We start from the raw sequence: 16,972 nt of genomic DNA, 5'->3' as shown, positions 1-16,972 counted from the left end.
TTTGTTATAAAGTATGTGTACTGTCCATGAATGATAGTGTTATTATAAACTAGATTAAGTTAGTTGGAAATATATATTGCAAATTCAAGAGCAACCACTAAAAAAAAGTTTTCAAGGGAGGTATAATTGATATGCTAAGAGCAGAGAAAACTAAAATACCCAACTAAAACCTCAGAAGGCACAAAGATTGTAAGACAATAATAGAAATAAAGAACAAGAGCAACAAATAGAAAACAGTAACTAACATGGTAGATATTAATCCTATTACATCAGTAATCGCTTGAAATGGTGATCTAAATTCACCAATTAAAATCCAACTATGTTATCTGTAAGAAACCCACTTTAAACATAAATACAATTAAAAATAAGGAGATGGCATTGTTGGTGGAATGTAAATTGGTAGAGCCTCTATGGAAAATAATATGGAGATTCCTCAAACAATTAAAAATAGAACTGCCATGTAATCCAGAAATCCCACTTCTGGATATTTATCTGAAGAAAACAAAAAATATTAATTTGAAAAGATATCTACACCCCCCATGTTTATTAGAAGCATTTTTTTTACAATAGCCAGTACGTGGGAAACAATCTAAGTGCCCACTGATGGATGAATGGATAAAGAAGAGGGTGTGTGTGTGTGTGTGTGTGTGTGTGTGTGTGTGTACATCTATGTATTGAATATATGAATACTATTGAGCCATTAAAAAGAATGAAATTCTGACATTTGCAATTTGCAATAGTATGGATGGACCTCAAAGGCAATGTGATAAGTATATGAGAATATTTTATAACTCAGAGAAAATCAAATATCATACGATCTCACTTATATGTGGAATCTTTTTTTAAAAAGCTAAATTTATAACTTCATTGATTTTTGTTATTGTCTTTATTTCCTTTCCTCTGCTTTTTGTGTGTTTATTTTGTTCTTTTGTAGGTTTTGAAGAAGAAGTTTAGATTATTGGCTTGAAACTTCGCATGCATTCATTTACTGCTATAAAATCCCCTCTCAGCACTGCTTTAGATATATCCCACCAATTTTGGTGTGTAGTATATTCATTTTCATTCAGTAGAGCACATTTTCCAATTTCCCTTGAGACATCCTCTTTTTTTCTCATAGATTTTTTTAGAAGAAAAAAATTTAATTTCCAAATGTCTGGAGATTTTTCTATTCATCAAAAGACAAGAGTAGTTTTTGCCTTAAAACAGAATAATTAATATGATAAAGTATAGATTCGTGGCACATGAAATATACAGATTAAGTAAAACTGATAATTAAATATATACTGATTAGATCTGCTAAGCACATTAACATAAAGAGGGTAAGAAAATAGAGTAATATAAATAGTTGATCTTTTACAGTATCAGTTGTAGTAAAAATGATGAAAGGACTGATTAAAATTATCTTAAGAAACAACTGGAAAGAATCTATCCTGTAGCTTTAAATACCCTAATCCTTTGTGTTTAAATAAATATACATTACCCAGGCCCAGGCTGGGTTGCCTAGTTGGTTGGAGCGCCCTTCTGTACACCACGGGGTTGTGGGTTTGATTTCTGGTCGGGGCACATATCTGGGTTTTGGGTTCTATCCCCAGTTGGGATGAGTTCCGGATGGGGGAGGGGCAACTGGTCTATGTTTCTCTCTCACATCTCTTCCTCTCTCTCTCTCAAACCAATAGAAAACATCCTCGTGTGAAGACAAAGAAAAGAAAAGAAATGTACATTATCTAGGTTAAATTTCAAATGCACATGTCCCATAATTTTGATCATTCCGAAATATCAGGCTCCTATCTTCCTCCTCTTGGTCTAAAAAGCAGTAGATAAACTTTTTTCCCCTTCTATCTTAGATGATCCTGATATAATCTAGAGTACTTATTAAGGAAAGAAGTTGTATAATCAGTCCCATTTTTATTATATCTTTATCTCTACTTTGCTTTGATTAATTCCATTCTCTTTCTCTGCATGCAGAACCTTTTTTTTTTTATTATTCTGAAGCACAGGTTTCAGAAGTTGTATATTTACTCTCAGAAAAGAAATTAGAAAATATGTTAGACATTGATCTAGCAATTGCATTCTATTATATATAATAACCATTCCAGAATAAGAAAAACTTTATGAAGGAAACTGAGAAAAAATTTATTCCACCACGTTATGTATTGGTGCCAACCAAATTCTTAATTTGGTGCATACCATACAAGGTAAATAAAAATAGAAGATGGCTTTTTCGGCTTTCGGAGGCTTAGGTGCAACTTTCTTCCGTTGTCTGGAATCTGGTTCATCTGACACCAGTAGCCTGTACCAGGATGCTGAAGTTCGACCCCAGTGAGATCAAAGTCATATACCTGAGGTGCACTGATGGCGAAGTCTGTGCCACATCTGCCCAGCCCCCGGGGCCTGTCTCCAAGAAAGGTCGGTGATGACATCGGCAAAGCAACGGGTGCGTGGAAGGGCCTGAGGATTACAGTGAAACTGACCATTCAGACCAGACAGACCCAGGTTGAGGTAGTGCCCTCTGCCTCGGCCCTGATCATCAAAGCCTTCAAAGACAGAGAGAAGAGAAAAACTCAAGCACAGTGGAAATGCCACTTGTGAGGAGATTGTTAGCTAGAGAACTCTGGGCTGCCATGTCTGTGGGCTGCAGTGTTGATGGCCGCCACCCTCGTGACATCAGCAGTGGTGCAGTGGAATGCCCTGTTAGTTAAGAACTACAAAGGAGTGTTTCCATTAATGTTTCAGTTAAAGATCATTTGACAACAACAACAAAAAATAGATGTAATTCCAGCCCCTCACATCACTAAAATCTCATTGAGGCAATAGGTGCATTCTATGGAAGGAACTGGGGAGACAGACATTTGCCTATATTGATGTGGTCTAATAACTTTTCATTTGGTCCATCAACAATTTAGTAACCTGATAAGAATTTGTATTTTATTTTTTATTTTTATATTGTTGCAAGTTCTTCCTGCAGACATTGCATTTAATGGAGGTGATAATGTTTGGGATTGGTCGTCAAGGCATGTTTATTCTTATATGATGTGGCTTCCCCCAAGAAGGGAGACTGGTTTTCTGTATATAGCAGTGATTTTCAACCTTTTTCATCTCATGGCACATGTAAACTAATTACTGAAATTCTGTGGTACACCAAAAAAATATTGTATTTTTTGCTAATCTGACCAAAAAAAAAAAGTATAGTTTTGACTCATTCACACCAGGTAGCAATTGTTGTGTTGGCTGTTTTCATTTTTTTATTTGACAATCAAATGGAAAAGAGGTCACAGTCCCTAACAAACAGTTGGGGGGGGGGGGTGCAATCTTGAGAAAAAGTCAAGAACCATATGACTTCACAAATGAACAAATAAGACAAATAAACAACTCATAGACAAATAGAGCAGTATGCTGGTTACCAGAGGAAAAGGGGTGGGGGAACGTAGTAAAGGATAAAGGGGACCAGGTATTGTATATTTAAAAATTCTGTGGCACGCCTGTTGAAAATCGCTGGTATATAGCCTTTCTCCCCTCAGTGCAGTGAGTGAAACAGTCTTGAGGAATTGGGTATTAAGGCACTTTGTATCTCAGTTTTTACTGCATCTGGTAAAAATCCCAGTGGCGTGGCAAGAACATGACAGTGTCACACCAAAACAATCATGGACAGTTCTCATCTATTAAGAATGTTAGCAGTATCCTATCTACCTGACAGGGTTTGTCATGAGAGCTGAATAAAATAACAGAATCAATATTCTAAGTAGAGATGGCTCAAGCTTTAGGAGTTTTTATGTGACCCTACACTAGCGCCCAATTCCTAAAGCTCCCTGGAGACCCATATTCACTCCTATTACATTGCCTGTTGTCAGCCAGGAAGAATCTTCTGTCTCTGTTGTGCCAAAGAGAAGACAACTAATGGAAACGAATCTGTAGCCTAGTGACCTCAAACATAGAGCCATGTGATCTGGAGGCAGGATGAGCTCAGATGGGTGTGTGCTTTCTGAGTCACTGGTTTAGCTTGCCTGGTGATTGTCGCACACTGATTCCCAGCCTGCCTCCACCTGCTCTGCCCACTCCCTTGGCTTCATTCTTCTGGGGAGATGGTGGCTATGATCTTGTGCTCTGACTGCAGGAGGAGGAGCAGCTCCCAAGCCTGAAATGTCATCTGGGACCTAGATACCCAGGCTGAAAAAATCCTGCTTTTTCTTTTCTGGAACTTGTGTATTATACTAACATATTCTAGCCTTTATAGTCCTTGAAGAAGGAAGACCTGTGGTTTGTCATAAACAAGTGATGCCCAAACTACATGTTATAATTTAAACTTACAGGTGAATGTTTAGGACTAAAAGTTGTCGCAGGTAATATAGTGGTAGGAATAAAGCTTAATAACTTTAAATTAGATTGTCTGCATGTCCCCAACCTTGCTACTTTTTACTTTTTAAGAAGTTTTTATTGTTGAAAGCATTATACAGTATATATGTCCTACTGTTTTTCCCATTGACACCCTCCAGCCCCATCCCACCCCAGGCCCTATTGTCTGTGTCCATGGGTTATGCCTATATGCATACAAGGTCTTTGGTTGGTCACCTCTCACCCACCCACCCACCCTCCCCTGCCTTCCCTCCAAGATTCCGCACTCAGTTCCATGCTTCCATGTCTCTGGATCCACTCGTTCATCAGTTTACTTTGTTAATTAGATTCCACATACAAGTGAGATAATGTGATACTTGTCTTTTTCTGACTTATTTCACTTAGCATGATACTCTCCAGGTCCCTCCATGCTGTCTCAAAGGGTAAGAGATTCTTCTGTTTTACTGCTGCATAGTATTCCGTGGTATAAATGTACCACAGCTTTTTTATTCATTCATCTACTGGTAGACACTTAGGCTGTTTCCATATCTTAGCTATTGCAAATTGTGCTGCTATGAACATAGGGGTGCATACATTCTTTCTGATTGGTGTTTTGGATTTCTTAGGATATATTCCTAGAAGTGGGGTCACTGGGTCAAATAATAGGTCCACTTTTAATTTTTCAAGGATACTCCATACTGTTTTCCATGGAGTGCTGGAATCAGTCTACATTCCACCAGCAGTGTACTAGGGCTCCCTTTTCTCCACATCCTCGCCAGCACTCGTCATTTGTTTATTTGTTAATGTTAGCCATTCTGACAGGTTTGTGGTGATAACTCATTGTCGTTTTAATTTGCATCTTTCGGATGATCAGTGACTTTGTGCATAGTATTTTCTTACAATCCTTTGTATTTCTGCGGTGTCAGTGGTTACTTCTCCACTTTCATTTCTGTTTTTATTTATTTGAATCCTCTCTCTTTGTTTCTTGATTAGTCTGGCTAATGGTTCATCAATCTTGTTTATCCTTTCAAAGAACCAGCTCTTGGTTTCCTTGATTTTTTGTATTGTGTTTTTAGTCTCTATGTCATTTATTTCTGCTTTAATCTTTATTATTTCCTTTCAAAAAAACTTACTCTGGGCTCTTCCTATTGTTTGCTTTCTAATTCTTTAAATTGTACATTTAAATAGTTTATCATTAATTTTTCTTGTGTTTTGAAGTAGGCTGGTAGTGCTGTGAACTTCCCTCTCAGGACTGCTTTTGCTATGTCCCAGAGACTTTCTGTTGTTGTGTGTCCATTTTCATTTGTTTCTAGAAAGTTTTTTATTTCTTTCTTAATCTCATTGGTAACCCCTTCGTTGTTTAATAACATGCTTTAGCCTCCATGTGTTTGAATGTTTGGGGGTGTTTTTACTGTAGTTGATTTCTAATTTCATTCCATTGTGATCCGAGAAGATGCTTGATATGATTCTTGAACTTGTAGAGACTTGTTTTGTGTCCTAATATGTGTTTTATCTTTGTGAATGGTCCATCTTCACGTGAGAAGAATGTATATCCTACAGCCTTGGTGTGAAATATTCTATAAATGTTAATTAAATCTATCTAATCCAGTGTGTCCTTTAGAATCACTATTTCCTTGTTGATTTTTGTCTGGAAGATACATCTAGTTATGTCAATGGGGTGTTAAAGTTTCCTACTATGACTGTATTGTTGTTCATCTTTTCCTTAAACTCCTCTAGACTTTTTTAAAATATTTAGGTGTTCCTATATTGGGTACATAAATGTTTACCAGGGTTATATCCTCTTGTTGGATTGGTCCCTTTAGTATTATGTAATGACCTTTGTTGTCTCTTTTGATGGCCTTCATTTTGATGCCTAGTTTTTCAGATATGAGTATTGTTACCCCAGTTTTTTTTTCTTTTCCCTTTGCATGGAAAATTTTTTTCCATCCCTTCACTCTCATCCTGTGTGAGTCTTGTTCTGAAGTGCCTCTCTTGTAGACAGCATATAGTTGGGTCATCTTTTTGTGTCCAATCAGCTACCCTATGTCTTGATTGGAGCATTTAATTCATTTACATTTAAGGCTATTATTGATAAGTACTTATTTATTGCCATTTTAATCCTGTATGCCTAGGTTTCTCTCTCTTTCTTCTTCTCATTATAGTAGTCCCTTTAGCATTTCTTATAATGCTGGCTTGGTGGTGATGTATTCCTTTAGCCTTTTTTTTTTTGTCTGGGAAGTTCTTTATTTCACGGTCTATCTTGAATGATAGTGTTGCTGGATATGATAAACTTGGTTTCAGATCCTTGCTTTTCATTATTTTGAGTACTTCATGCCATTCCTTTCTGGCCTATAGAGTTTCTGATGAGAAATCCAATGACAGCCTTATGGGAGCTCCTTTGTAGGTAACAGTTTGCTTTTTTCTTGCTGCCTTTAACCTGTTGCTATAGAAATTTTGAAACCAGGCAACCAATGGGTCCAAGCTGCTTGTCACTACTTGAGCCAATTCAGCAGAGACAAGGTTGAATCATATATGAGCATTATTCCAATAATGCCGGCATTATAGGAGAGCAGCAGTTCATCTACGAAAACCTGCTCTCGATACTTCTTACTTTCTCGCCCTAAAGTACACACTCCTAAACCATGAATGGGTTCTTCCCCAAAAGTTCCTTTCTTAGACTTAGATTGCATTTTCCCTAAGAACAGTGATAGAAATCATTGCTCCAATCAGGCTGGCTTCCAAAAGTCTGTTCTACACTAATGGATTCTAGCAGTTTACTAATAATGGAACTTCAGCTTCCCTTCACCACATTCAATACAAGTCCAGATGCTATGGACATATGTATGTCCCCCTGGAGTGGGGAAGATCAGAGGGATGAGGATAAAGGAGAGAACTCTAGGTATTTTGGGTAGAGGATATCTCAATGAAATTGGAAAAACATTCCTGAACACCAAAACCTAAGTCTTTATTATCTTCTTAGAGAAGATACCTATCCAAACCAGCCACTACTCTGAACTTGGCAACAAAAGGTAGTCACAGGAAGATTATATGTGGCAGACAGTGAAGGATAAGTTCTTTCATGCTACTCTGTACAGGTGTTTGATTGTTTCCTAAATTGGAGGCAAGTGGAAAACTGGTTATATACTCTTTGATGTATACATTTCTCATTTTTCAAAACATATTACGCTACCTCATTGTCACTGTGCTAAAGTGTAAATAACCAATGGACAGAAACTAGAGTTGGCTTACTCTTTCTGTATAACCTGAATGCCACACTATATTGCTATGGTATAAATTCTTAACCTTTTACACTCGGATGTCAAGATTAAAATTACTCTTTGAATGTATCAATAATTTGAAATATAAAAAAATCCAAATAAATAAGTTTGTATGAAAAGAAACTCCAGTTTTTTATTCTACTGCCGCACTTTGTAAAATCTGGGGTATTTAAAAAATTAAATCCTGAGTAGAATAAAGGAATCGAGAAAAAAGCAAGCGAGTGCAAAGGGTTAATTTATGTTTTTGGCCAACATTTTATATAGAATAATCTCAATTTGAATTTGATGAACCTCTGGTGTATTACTAAGGATGCCTAAGATCTTTTCAGATATGTAACAAACTTTTGAGTTATGTAATTGGTTTAAGAAAATTGGTTCTGTTGCAGAAAAGTGCTTTTGTGCATGCAATTCTAATATTCTGAAGAACAGATAGAGCACTTTTCCATAACGTTAATACAAATGTTTATATCATGCAAATGTATACAGTGTGTCATGGGCCTACATATCTGCAATTAAACACAATATATTTTTCCCCAAAGTGCAAGTGTCCTGCAATGTCTTGATACCAGTAAGATACCAGTAGATAATGGGCAAATGAAGGTTACACTCAGTATTTGTGGAGGATTCTTGTCTTTAGAATCCCAGTTTGAATTCCATGTTAACCTTCTAACAAGCAAGTGAAATATGCACTGGTGTCTTGTGCAGTATCTGACCCTTCTCTATAGATTTTATTATCTTTTGTGGTCGCTGCTGACGTGGTTTGATTGAGTCTTTGGGGAATGTTTGCTCTTGTTTATTTCTGCAGTTTGTCACTAGTTTATCGGGGAGTATTCCTTTAAGCAGTTAGCTCTGTGGAACAAAAGAAAAATAAAAGCAGTTTGGGTGCAAGGAGGCGAAGATTCTTAGGTCCCAGCACTTTGTCTGGAAGTCCTCAAGTTTGCTGCATCCAGTTCCACTCTTGTGTCTTCAGGTGCCAGGCAGCCAAGCTCATTCTTTTTCTTTCCAACTTGCTGCTGCCTCTTACATCTAGCAGCTCCCTTAGGATTCCCAATTTCCTGAAAAGCCTCCGTTTTAGCCAAGTAGTTCAAGCTATATAGGCAGTTTGCCAAAAATTTCCTGGGTTTGCTCAGGGACTAAAGTCCAAGAAACCCAATGGAATTGCTTTTACATATTGCACCAGAATTACACCATGTTCATTATGGCTGTCTGTGTACTTCTGATATTTGTTTCTTTTTTCTACTTTTCTGATTTTCACTAATTATCTGTAATGGCCACTTATGACTTTCATAGTCAGAGAAAACTTCTTTTTTCTTTGCTGCACTCCTGTCCTCCCCTTTATGTATCTCGGAGTAATCAATCTGTTCTTAAATCCACAGCGACTCCCACTTTTTACCACTTTAAGAGTTAGTATCTGCATGTGTTTTTCTCCAAAGAAATAATTAGCATTTCACTTAAAAGTCCCTCTATACTCATTGCTGTAAAGTAAAACTGAGTCCAATTTTTTGTGCCTAGAGGTGTCCTTTCTAAGTAATATATTCGATCATTTAAGGCAGAGTTAGATCAAACCCAGCCTTTCTATTCCTGGCTTCATAACCTTGGTAAGTAACTCTGTCTCCACTTTAATTCCCTTAACTTTAAACTTATGAACTGACAGCACCGACTTTGTAATATGGGCATAATGGAGCACTGAGGTAAAGCATACAGGGCATCTAGCAGGATGCCAGGCCTCTAGCAGGTGCTTTATTAAATCTTTGCTAGGGTTTAATGATGGCTTGAGTAATACACACATTCAAATCAAACTCGAGGTATGTCCCCAGGGTACACTACAGTCATGGTCACTTAAGGACAGGGATACGTTCTGAGAAATGCATTGTTAGGTGATTTTGTCACTTTGTGAACATCATAAAGTGCCCTTATACAAACCTAAATAGTACATACCTAAGCTATATGGTATACCAGGTGTAACGGTTAATAATGCGGATTTTGTAATCAAAGAAAACACGATAACTTCAAGAGAAACATCAAAAGTGCTTTATTCAAAGTAATGTCCATCGCTAGCTACATATTTCCCCCGTCTTTCAGGTAATTTGTGGATACCGTCCCAATAGAACTTTTCTTGTTTTGAGGCAAACCATTTAGAGACCCCATTTTCCACTTCTTCGTATGTTTTGAAGTGCTGCTCAGAAAGTGCGTGGGCCATCGATCAGAACAAGTGGTAATCTGAAGGAGCAAGGTCTGGTGAATATGGCAGGTGGGTTAATACTTCCCAGGCAAGATCTTTTAATGTGTCTTTAACTGGTTTTGAAATGTGTGATGGTGCATCATCATGAAGCAAAATTACTTTGCCATGTCTTCTGGCCCATACTGATCATTTTACGATCAAAGTGTGGTTCAAATTGATTATTTGTTGTCGGTAGCAATCAGTATTAATGGTTTCACCTGGTTTTAGAAACTCATACTACACCACACCTTCCTGATCCCACCAAACGCAGAGCATTGTCTTCTTTCCGAAGCGATTTGGCCTTGCCGTCGATGTTGATAGTTGACCTGGACCAACCCATGATTTTGTGCATTTGGGATTCTCAAAATAAATCCACTTTTCATCACCAGTCACAATTCGATGCAAAAAAGACTTTCGTGCCATTGAAGCAACATTTTACTGATGACTTTTCCATTTGTCTTTCGTTCAGTAGATGTGGCACCCATTTACCTTCCTTTGAAATCTTTCCCCTTGCTTGTAAATGTTGCTGAGCAACGTTTAAACTTTCTGCAAGTTGTTTTTGGGTTTGACATGCATCTTCATCCAATAATGCTTGTAATTGTTGGTCTTCAAACTTTTTCTGTTGACCTGGACGTTCTTTGTCTTTCACATTGAAATCATCACTTTTAAAGCATTTAAACCAGCGTTCACAAGTATCTTGAGATGGATCATGTTCACCATAAGCTTCCCGAAGTATACAATAACTTTCAGCAGCACTTTTCTTCAAAATAAAATAATGAATTAAAATTTCCCGCAAATGCTCTTTTATTGGCATGAAATTCGACATTTTTAAGCATAAAAATATCTATGATGTTAACACCTTCAGAAAATTTGACTTATGAAGTTTTGAAGATTGCTGTCAATACAACAAAATAGCATACATATCAAATCGCGTATATATCAACATATGTGTAACTCCATCTATTGAAAAAAAATCCTCATTATTAACTGGTACACCTGGTAGCCTATTGCTCCTAGGCTACAAACCTGTATAGCATGTTACTGTAGTAAGTACTGTAGGCAATTTTAACACAATGGCAATTATGTTTGTGTATCTAATATTCAAACATATAGTAAAATATGGTATAAAATATATTTTAAAATGGTTTGCCTGTATAGCACTTACCATGAATGAAACTTGCAGGACTGGAGGGTGCTCTGGGTGAGTCAGTGAGTGAGTGGTGAGTGAATGCGAAGGCCAGGACATGACTGCTCACTACTGTAGACTTTGAAAACATGCACACTTAAGCTACACTAAGTCTATTAAAAATACCTTTCTTCAATAATAAATTAACCTTAGCTTACTGTAATTGTATATAACTTTCACTTTATACAATTTTTTAACTTTTCAACTCTTTTGTAATAACACTTAGCTTAAAATACAATAACATTGTATATCTATACAAAAGTATTATCTTTATAGCCATATTCTATAAGGTGGGGTTTTTTTGTTTTTGTTTTTACTTTTTAAACTTTTTTGTTAAAAATGAATACACAAACATACACATTAGCCTGGGCCTACACAGGGTCAGGATCATCAATATCACTGTCTCACCTCCACCTCTTGTCCCACTGGGAGGTCCTCAGGGGCAGTAACACTCATGGAGCTGTCAGTCCAATGATAACGATGAATACCTCCTGCAGGGCCCTCCTGAGGCTCTTTCTGAGGAGTCACTGAGCAATAGGAGTTTTTCTGCTCTATTATAATCTTATGGGACCAGCTTCACTTATCTGGCCCATCAGTGACTGAAATGGTGTTATTCAGGTCTGACTTGCTAAGGCCCGTGAAGTGTTGGTCATATCTATGTGGTAGTATATCAGATATGTGTTTCCCAACTCGAGTATTGTATTTATTTTAGAATTTCCAAATGGCAAGTCCAAGCAAGATTGCTCTAACATCCTGACATTTAATCCCAAAGCCTCCTCAGTACCTGACATTTAATCCCAAAGCTTCCTCTTTAACCCCAAAGCTTCCTATCACTTACCTTGAGGCCTTCCCTCGGACCATCTCCCTCTGAGCCATGCCCTCCTCAGGCTGTACCTCGTAACTCTTCTCCCCTCAGCGACCTGAAAAATCAGTCAGCGGCCTCTCTTCCCACAGGCACACTTTACATTCTGTTTCAGCCATTGCAGTTGATCTTCAGCTGCACTTCTGAGATTGCTCACTCAGTAGTAAGTTCCTGACCAACTAACTTTTCATTTCCTTGGCTTTTACTGTCCTGGCTACAGCATTCATCTTTGTCTCTCCCTTGCCTCTGCTCCTGCCTTACTTACCCCTGCCCCTTTTCTGCCTTCCTGAAGGTCGCTCACCCCATCTCTCTTCCGTGGATTCCTCATATTGCCTCTCCCAGTGGCTGCTTGTCTCCTGCCCATTCCATATGTAAGAGTACCTATGTGTTAGCATGGAGCCTTATAAACAATGGTGGATACATATTTATTTTATTATATTAAGTATGTTAATATAAAGAAATGCTTATCTAATAACATTGAGAAGTAGAATACTGAATTTTCTCTGTGAGGCATGATTACAACTGTGACATATATTCATAGAAAGACATAAAGGAATTATACCAAAGTATTCATTGCAGTCTGCTTAATGAATTTTTTCTCATTTTTATTTTTCTAACTTTTCCAAGTTTTATATAATGTTCATGTATTACTTTTATAACCAGGAAAAATTTGTTTTCTTTTTTTCTATCCTCCCCCATATGTATGTTGGAATGATCACATCCATGAAAGTATGATTTCACCTAGCATGACTGTAGTCTTAGACATGTTCTCTTCTCCTTCTATTTGGTATTATACAATACTAGAGGCCCGGTGCATGAAATTCGTGCACTGGGGTTGGGGGGGGCGTCCCTCAGCCCAGCCTGCCCCCTTCTCACAATCCAGGAGCCCTCAGGGGATGTCCTACTTACGGCTTAGGCCTGCTCCCCTCTCTCTACGGGAGGCGACCAGCTGATCAGGGGAAGGCACCATCCCCATCACCCTGCTGTTGCTGCCACTGCCAGCTGCCGCAGCCACCAAGGTGTTTTCATCAGCACGGACTCCAGTCCCTTCACCACGAAAAAATGACAACTTTCTTTAGGCATTTTCAAGATGTCTCTTTCATAGGATATGATATTTCTTTCTTTTTTTTTATCCTCACCTGAGGATATTTTTTCATTGATTTTTAGAGAGCGTGGAAGAGAGAGGGAAAGACAGAGAAACATCAATGTGAGAGGGACACTTCGATATATATATATTAGAGGCCTGGTGCATGAATTCGTGCATGGGTGGGGTCCGGCCAGCCTGGCCAGGGGGAGGGGACATGGGCGGTTGGTCAGCCTGCCTGCTGGTCGAACTCCTGGTGGAGGGGACAATTTGCATATTAGTCTTTTATTATGTAGGATATACAATGAGTGGCCAGATTATTATGCGTTCAGAGATCATAATAATCTGGCCACTTATGCGTTCAGAGATCATAATAATCTGGCCACTCAGTGTATAACCACTGTTTAATCCCTTTAGGAAATCACATTCAAATATTTACTTTTATAAGGTTTTAGTTAAATATATTTTTATAATTCATTGTGCACATGTGCTTTTCTTAAATGCCAATACTATTTTTAAAAATGAAAAGTTTTGGCATATATACATATAAGATTATTGTTATTGGAGGAGAACCAAGATGGCGGCATAGGTAAACACCTGTACTTGCTACCTCTCACAACCACATCAAAATTACAACTAAAAGGCAGAACACCTACCACCCAGAACCGCGTGAAAGCTGGCTGAGTGGAAGTTCCACAACTAGAGAGCTGAAGAAAGCACATTGAGACTGGTAAGAGGTGCAGAGGCACCTGGATGTGCTGCTCTTTTAATCGGGAGGGAGTTACAAGCTCCCGCTTGCTCTGAACTCCAGTTCCGGGTGAGACTCTGGGGGACCCACACACATACGGGGAGAAACTGGACTGTCTGGCATCAGGACAGGAACGCGAGGGCGGCTTTCTCTCAGAGGTGCTCGCAGCAATCATTGTTCCTGCATGGGGATGCAGGACGCAGAGACCCAGGAACCTCTCTGGTGCAGGGCAGACTGGCAGCCATTGCTGTTTGCTCCGTCCTGGTGATTCCCAGAGACCCCATCCCACCCAGTTTACAACCCCACCCAAGCTTTTGCATATGAATGGCCTATCTTTTCTCCACCTAAAACCTGTCAAACTGCAGCTGGGTCAGAGAGCCCCAGAGCTTCCAAAACAAGGCCCAAGGCCCAGCAGCTCCTTCTGGGCGGCCCCAGACAGTAGCTGACCTTGCACCTCTTTAGAGATCCAAGAGCCAGGGTACCCAGTGGTCAGAGTGAGACCATACCGAATTACAACTCTTCACATCCATAAGCGACACACTCAAGGGGCAGACTCAGTGAGTATCAAAGCCCCACTGAAGCAAGCTCGCCCCATAAGGGTGTTTCTTGTGCAACAGATCTTCCAGTGTAGACACAGCTGGTCATCACAGCCAATTGGCCTGGAGGTCAATTCCTCCCAGTGATACCAACAGCAATCAAGGGTTAACTACAACAAGACTGTGCAAACAGCCCACAAAGGCATGCACCAAGAGCGTCCACCTCTTGGTGACTGGGGAGGCTGAGCCACTGGGCTCTATAGGTCACCAACCACACAAGGCCACTCTATCAACTCAAGGAGACTTACGAGCTAACCAGTACATAGAAACAAACACAGGGAAGCAGCCAAAATGCGGAGACAAAGAAACAAGTCACAAATGAAAGAAATGGATGAAAGCAAAATACTGGATATCGAGTTCAAAACCATGGTTATAAGGTTACTCAAGAATCTTCTAGAAACCTCTGAGAAATTAAGTGACAGTCTCAAGGATATGAAAAAGGACTAATCAGAAATTAAGCATACACTGACTGAAATAAAGAATAATATACAGAGATTCAACAGCAGACTAGAGGATCCCGAGAATCAAGTCAAAGATTTGAAATACGAAGAAGCAAAACACACCCAACCGGAAAAGCAAAAAGAAAAAAAGAATCCAAAAATATGAAGATAGTGTAAGGAGCCTCTGGGACAACTTCAAGAGTACCAACATCCGAATTTTGGGGGTGCCAGAAGAAGAGAGAGAGCAAGATATTGAAAACCTATTTGAAGAAATGACAGAAAACTTCCCCCACCTGGTGAAAGAAATAGACTTACGAGTCCAGGAAACACACAGCACCCCAAACAAGAGGAATCCAAAGAGGACCACACCAAGACACATCATAATTAAAATGCCAAGGGCAAAAGACAAAGAGAGAATCTTGAAATCACCAAGAGAAAAATAATTACCTGCAAGGGAGTACCCATACGACTGTCAGCTGATTTCTCAACAGAAACTATGCAGGCCAGAAGAGAGTGGCAAGAAATATACAAAGTGATGAATAGCAAGAACTTACAACCAAGATTACTCTACCCAGAAGATCTATCATTTAGAATTGAAGGTCAGATAAAGAGCTTCACAGACAAGAAAAAGCTAAAGGAGTTCATCACCACCAAACCAGTATTATATGAAATGCTGAAGGATAATCTCTAAGCAGAGGAAGAGGAAGAAAAAAGGTAAAGATAAAAAATTGTGAACAACAAAATGACAACAAATACATATCTATCAACAAGTGAAACTAAAAATCAAGTGAATAAAAAACCTGATGAACAGAACAGACTGGTGAATGTAATAGAATTAAGAGCATGGAAAGGGAGCAGACTGACAATTCTTGGGGGGAAGGGGTTGTGGGGGGTATGGGAAGAGATTGGACAAAGAGCTTACACCTATGGATGAGGTCAGTAGCGGGGGTGGAAGGCCTGGAGTGGGGTGGGAACCAGATGGAGGGGAGCTATGGGGGGGAAAAAGAGGAACATCTGTAATAATCTGAACAATAAAGATTTTTTTTAAAAGATTATTGTTATTTATTTATTTCTCAAATAAATTTATGAAAAGTATTTCCTTGCTCAACTTAAGCTATTCTTTTTTTTTTTTTAATTCCTTGTTAGTATTTGAAATGTTAAATAAAATTGTGTATATATTTCTTTTATTTTATGTTTATTACCTTTGTGCAAAAGAAATTGAATAACCAAGTCTAATTTGTTCTTCGGGTGATTTGCATACTTTAGGAAGTAAAATGAAACATTAAGTTATAACATAGAGTAATGTTTGCAGTAAGCTCCTGAAGTATATGTATAGGGAAATACTATGTTTTTCCTTCCTTTTAAAGGTGAAAATAAAGATCTTTGTTGCATCATTCTAGTGTTTTATAAACATTATTAAATGTGTTATTGCAAATTTTATTTATGTTGAATTTTTTTATTGAGGTATAATTGACATAACATTAGTGTCAGGTGTACAACATAATGATTTGCTACTTGTATATATTACAAAATGATCACCTCAGTAAGTTTAATTAACATCTGTCAACCATGCATTGTTACAACTTTTTTTTTCTTGTGATAAGGACTTTTAAGATCTACTCTCTTAGCAACTTTCAGATACGCAATACAATGTTATTAAATACTAGAGGCCTGGTGCATGAATTTGTGCACGAGTGGAGTCCCTCGGCCTGGCCAGCAATCGGGGCCATCTCTCCCAGTCCCAATCAGGGCCAGCCGGTCAGGGGGAGGGACCATAGAGGCTGTGGGAGCGCACTGACCACCAGGGGGCAGCTCTGGCAGTCAGACATCCCCCAAGGGGTCCCGGATTGGAGAGGGTGCAGGCTGGGCTGAGGGGACCCCACACACACATGCACGAATTTCGTGCACCAGGCCGCTAGTTGAAAATAATGCTGCTGTGTACATGGGTGCATATATCTTTTCAAATTAGTATTTTGGACTTCTTTGGATAAATACCCAGAAGTGGAATTGCTGTGTCATAAGGTAGTTCTATTTTTAACTTTTTGAGGAACCTCCATACTGTTTCACATAGTGGCCTCCATACTGCAATTCCACCAACATTGCACAAGGGTTCCCTTTTCTCTACATCCTTGTCAACACTTGTCTGTTGATTTATTGATAGTAGCCATTCTGACAGGTGTGAGGTGATACCTCATTGTAGTTTTAATTTGCATCTCTCTGATGAATAG

General features: G+C 38.8%; 1 protein-coding gene across 3 annotated transcripts in view; it reads left to right on the top strand.

Moving 5' to 3' along the window:
• SPIDR (scaffold protein involved in DNA repair) overlaps positions 1–16,972 on the top strand; it is a 341,673-nt gene that overhangs the window by 205,606 nt on the left and 119,095 nt on the right. The window contains exon 1 of one of the 3 annotated variants that reach the window (XM_054708422.1): positions 4,759–4,772. The exons of the other annotated variants lie outside the window; for them this stretch is intronic. The gene's annotated coding sequence lies outside the window, so the exon portion shown is untranslated. Of the gene's footprint in view, positions 1–4,758; positions 4,773–16,972 lie in introns of those variants that run through there. 3 annotated transcript variants of the gene reach the window in all.

This window comes from Eptesicus fuscus, chromosome 19, assembly GCF_027574615.1.
Source record: "Eptesicus fuscus isolate TK198812 chromosome 19, DD_ASM_mEF_20220401, whole genome shotgun sequence".
Taxonomy (NCBI): domain Eukaryota; kingdom Metazoa; phylum Chordata; class Mammalia; order Chiroptera; family Vespertilionidae; genus Eptesicus; species Eptesicus fuscus.
This window is presented reverse-complemented; position numbering and strand designations above follow the sequence as displayed.